We start from the raw sequence: 5745 nt of genomic DNA on the forward strand, positions 1-5745 counted from the left end.
ATATATATATATATATATATATATATATATATATATATATATATATAACTTTATGTATGCATCTTATAACAAATGTCATGGAAACTACAAATGAGACCATTTAATTGGATTGTTACAGAATGTTAATGACTACAACTAATGGATTCAAAATTATTTAATGTTTTTTATGCAATAACTTTGTTTTCCTTTTCCTGCCAGACTTCCAGGCTCTCTTCAGTGGGATGTTAGCTTCTCTCTGTCATTTTGTGTGTTCTGTAGCTCCAAAGTTTGTTCAGATTCATATTTTATGTGAATTGGAGGAGGTGGGAGCATGAGCTGCACAGAAGTCCTTTTTCTACTCTGCCATCTTGACTCTGCCCCCAAGATTTCTTTTTTTAGTAATTTTTCTGATATATACAGATGTATTTGTTTTTACATCAGCTCAGTTACCCACTGTACATCTTTCCTTGCCCTTTCCAGAGGGCAAAGCCATATAAAAATAATATTTTTAATAAAGGAGAGAATTTTTTTAAATAGTATAATCAAAAACACCTGAAAATATGTGAATTTTTCTATGTCTGCATGGTGCTCTCTCCTCTGCAGAGGAGTAGATGGAGGTGTCTTCACGTATCCTTTCTTTGGAACTATGTTTGTCCTTTGTAATTTTCAGTCGTTACCTTTGTTTTGTGGTGATTGGTTTGATGTTAGTTATGTGTATTGCTTGCTGTCTCAGCTTCACATAATGTCATTCTTTTGTTGTTCAATCATTTTTCAGTTATGTCTGACTCTTTGTGACCCCACGTGGGGTTTTCTTGGCAAAGTTACTAGAGTGGTTTGCCATTTCCTTCTCCAGCTCATTCTGAAGATGAGGAAACTGAGGCAAACAGGAGTAAGTTACTTGCCTAGGGTCACAGAGCTAGGAAGTGTGTGAAGTCAGATTGAACTTCATTCTATGGCCAGTACTCTATCCACTGCACAACCTACCTGCCCATACTTTACTCTATATTAGTTCATTTATATTTTTCCAAGCTTCTCTGTATTCCTCACATTTATCATTTCTCACAGCACAGTAATATTACATTCCTTTCATATACCACAATTTACCTAGTCATTCTCCGATCCATAGGCATCTACACTGTTTCCAGGGTTTTGCTACTGCTAAGAGTGCTGCTGTAAATATTTTAGTGTATATGGGGACTTTCTTCTTATAAGTGGTGCCTTTTGGGCATATTCCTAGCTGTGGAATAAAGATCAGGGAACAGAGTTAAGCAAACAGCAAACAGAGTTAAGTTACATAGCTAGTGTCTGAGGCCAGATTTGAAATCAGGGAGTGAGGTGAGTCTTCCTGACTCCAAGCCCAGTGCTTTATTTTTTTTAAACAACATCAAGTGCTGTCTGAGGTTCAGAAGAGCTATTCCTCCTTCATTTGTACATTTTTAAAATTATTTCCTTCCATGTTTAAGATCATTTTTAAAAATCTGAATGTGTTTTCTTATTTTACCTTATTCTTTAAAAAATCCTTTTGGATAGTTTGATTAGTATAGAATTTAAACCATAAATTATCTTCAGTAGTGTTGTTATTTTTTTTAAATTTTGTTAGTCATATTTGTTATCCCTCCTTTTCCAGTGACTTTCATAAAAATATTTATTTGACAGAAGTTTAGATTAAAATGCACAAGGAGGGAAAAGGAAAGCAAAGTTATTGCATAAAAAACATTAAATAATTTTGAATCCATTAGTTGTAGTCATTAACATTCTGTAACAATCCAATTAAATGGTCTCATTTGTAGTTTCCATGACATTTGTTATACAGATGTATATATAAAGTTTATATGTATATATGTGTGTGTGTGTGTGTGTTTGTGTATTTAAGTACTCCAAGTGCCATCCTTCCTAAGGGAAATATAAATGAACTGATATTTCTTACTGGAAAAAAAATATACACGCATACACACACCTTATACACATCTAAATAAATAAAGGTTTCTTCTCCTCCTGCTATGCCCCCCTCCAAATTAGAATCCTAGTTTATAAAGATTATTCTTCTGTTTCTTTTAGAATCTGCGTTAACATTCATATGTGGAAACCCTAGTGACAAAAGCATCTTTATCTGAAGTTTCAAATACTTATTGGAGACCCAAGGCACTTCTGGCACTGGTTAAACAATCAAAGCAGAACTCCCTAGGAAAAGATATGTATATATTAAGTGACTAACACCTAAAATATCTAAGCAGTTTTAATTGCTTCTCACCTTCTTTGGCTTTCAAGCTTGAAACTAGCCCTAGAAGTTTCTTTAATTCTAACTTCATAGAAAAGCAACCATCTGGGCCAAAAATGGCCCTATACCCACTGGAATATTAGATAAAACTGCCCATATCTTGTTAGCCAACCTTGAGGAAATGAGGAAGCAAATCAATCCTCTGTATCCATGCTTCTCAGTTACTTCACCCAAACATCCCAAAGAATAGATCTGGAAGATAAGAGAAAATACTTTGCTCCCAATCAATTCTGGATGACCTTCCCCTACTTTCCACTTTCCCCCAAGGAGAAAGAATCTTTAACAAACATCAAAGATGTGATTTTTCCCAGTCAAACGGGAAAACTGTGGCACTTTATATGAGAACTTCCATACCATCATTCCAATTTGAACAAAGAATTGGAATGACCATAGTATCCACCACCAGCTTTAAATAGCTGGAAGTGAATATCCTCTAATAAGTCATTTTTGTGTGGGTAAATCTTTTAAATGGACTTTTTCCTTCACTCTCCACTTTGGAATGGATATTAGATTATCAAATAATTACTCATTTGGAGATGCATTTGATGCAAATGTAGGAATCAAAAAGTGTAGTAGGTAAAAATGACTGACTCCTTATTTTAAAATTCCTCAAAGTCATATAGAGCCTTCATTCAAAATGCTGCAATGAGTAGCAATTCAATCTAAATGTAATCACACAAGATAATAAGTTGAATATATATTTTTTCCTCTTATTTTTTCTTTTTGGCTGCTAACAAAAGTGCAATAACAATGCAGCAGATTTTGCTAGGAGAATACATAATACCAATAATTTTTTTTAAAAGAAGACTAATCTGATGTAAGTATACAGAAAAAATCAAAAGAGGAAAAAGAGAACTGAAGCATGGAAATCAGCTATAGAGGCTACTATTCTACGGTATTGATAGTATGAATGGAAAGGGAAATGGAAAGGTTTAAGAAAACTAAAATGGGACTTTATCTCTGCATATGAGGTGTCAAGGTTGATGGAATACTGTGCACTTTACATACAGCTAAAGACAGATGAATTATTAAACTGCTGGGATTATTAAAATCTCAGAAATTTGAGTGTTCCCAAAACCAATAAATTATAAATAGTCCTTAAAGGTTATCTGTGATGTCTACTCTCGTGATTCTAGAAATTCCACAGGATCTCGGTACCATTTTCTGTTACCTTCTTTCAAAGGCACTTTGGGAGTAAAGTTTTCTTTACTCTCATGCTGAAAAGCTTTAGAAGGATCAAACCGCTTGAAACCTTTTGCTTCATTCAGCTGTTCCTGAAGCCTGTTCCCAGCTTGTTTTTCCTTAGCCAGCTGAGAACGGAGTTTAGAAACCTCCAATCTGAGCTGGTTATTTTCTTGCTTTAGTTTCACGACATGTCTAATTTTTTGCTTTTGATTCTGATGCCCCAATAACTCAGCATATGATTCACTTAGTTTATTCAGTTCTTCCTGTGTTGTACCACATTCAGTCAATAAAACTCTCGTTTCTGTTTCAAATGCATCCAATTGTTCCTGAAAAGGATGTTTTGTTATAAAGTGCTTCATAAAGCAGACGCCATTTTTTCACTTCTTGTATTAATTCCATATTTTTTTCTACAGTTTTGCTCATTTCTTCCATCTCAAGTTTTTTTTAAAGTCTTCACTTTGTTGCTTGAGTTTGTTCTGTAAATCAGATATCTGTTCTAGAAAAGAAGCTGTTGTTCCTTTTACTTCTTCTTCTTTAAGTGACAATTTACTCTGCATGTCTAGAAGCATCCTTGCATATTCTTCATCTTTTTTATTTTTAGCATGTTGAAACTCCAACATTTGCTGCTGAACAAGATCAATGTTTTTTTCTGCCTCAGAAGCCTTTTTCTGTAGTGATGAATTCTCATACCTAAGATCAGCCATTTCTTCAGTCACTAATCCTTTATGGCTTTCAAATTCAGCAATGACTTAAGACTTTGCAATGTATCATTGTACTTTTCCTGCCACTGCAGAGAGGCCTGATTGTGCACTTCATTGCTTTTCTCAATTTCATCCTGTTTCCCTTTAAGCTTTTCTTCTAAGAGTTGGAACTGTCTAGCTCTGGATGTATTCTCTTGCTCCAGCTGCTTCACCAGCCTTTTAGCCTGCTTGTCCTTTGTTGAAATTTATCTAGCTCATTCAATGCTTCTTTTAATTCTTCTTGAAAAAGATTTTTCTCCTTAATTAGCTCTTCTTGAAACAGACAAAGCTTCTGATTAAGACTAGAAGATAATTCCTGCTCTTGTTGCAGACGTAAATCAGTTTCTGTCTGCCTCTGCCTTTGTTCCAGCTTTTCATTTTCTTGTTTTTCTAGAGCTAATCTTTCTTTCAAGCTTAGTATCTCAGCATTGAGATTTTTGTTCCCATTCTTTGTCTTGCCTCACAAGTTCCCCTTTTTGCTTTTCAAGAATCTGACATCTAGTGTTCAGGTCTTAAATATTTTTAGATAATACATCCACATTTTCATCCAGAGACTGCTTAAGGATCAAAATTTCCTGATTCTTCTGATTCAAAGTCTCTTCCAATTGGACAATATCCAACTTATATTTCTCCACTTGCTCTGATGTATAGCTGACTTTTGTAATATATTCCAAGAGATTTTCAATTTCTAATTTTTCTTCAATTGTTTCTTTTTCTGCAGTAACAAGTTTTTCCTCAAGTTGTGCCAAATTTCCTTGGGAATCATGAAGGTTCTTTTGTGCTGTATGAACAACATTCTTCTTCTTTGCTTCAATCTTATTCTTCAGTTTCATTAACTCTAAGGTTAAATGTCTCAATTTCTTCTGGTTACCATCTTCAGAAAATTTTATTTTTAGTATCTCATTAGTTCTCGTTAATTCAATAAGCTGCTTTTCCAAAGAGGCAATATTTGCTGAGAGAGATGTTTTCTCTCTGACTGCAATGTTTAGCTTTGCTTCCATCTTCTCAAACTCTGCTTCCAAATCTTAAAGACGTTTATCTTGTATTCCATGTTCTCGCACTAGGGCATGTATCTCTTTCTCCTGCATCTTCAACTTTTTCAGCTCTTTATTATTCCTCTGAGATTCTGTCTTTAATCTCAAAGGTTTCTGATTTTTCTCAGTTGTGGATGTAGGTCTGTCTTTGTCATTATTAAGACCTTGTTTATTTTCTGCAGAAGCCTGACACCCTCTGAATTGTTTTGATTTCTCAAATGATACAGGTCCTTTTGACATTTCTGAAGTTTTGACATCATAAGCTCCTGGAGATGGTGCACAGCCGGAAGGGTCATTGAACGCTTAAGCGGGGCCTTAGGGAAGGACATGGCAACGACCAAATGTAGCCGCCAGGCACACCAGAGATCCCAACAACTGCAACCCTTTCACTTCAGTGTTGTTATTTTTATTTTAATGGTACAGTCCAGCCACACAGACTGAATTGAACTTTCCTCCAGCTATTTAATTTGTTCTTTATGTCATTGAGGTGTTTCACATACTTTGGTAGATTGACCTCCATATATTTCTT

The 5745-nt window shown here is 34.9% G+C and overlaps 1 pseudogene; it reads right to left on the reverse strand.

Moving 5' to 3' along the window:
• Positions 1-3127: 3127 nt before the first annotated feature.
• On the reverse strand, positions 3128-5545 carry LOC138143902 (hyaluronan mediated motility receptor pseudogene; annotated as a pseudogene).
• Between the last annotated feature and the right edge of the window lie 200 nt (positions 5546-5745).

This window comes from Petaurus breviceps, unplaced genomic scaffold (assembly GCF_028583685.1).
Source record: "Petaurus breviceps papuanus isolate PSGF00001 unplaced genomic scaffold, PetGlider_PUasm1.0 90681, whole genome shotgun sequence".
NCBI lineage: Eukaryota > Metazoa > Chordata > Mammalia > Diprotodontia > Petauridae > Petaurus > Petaurus breviceps.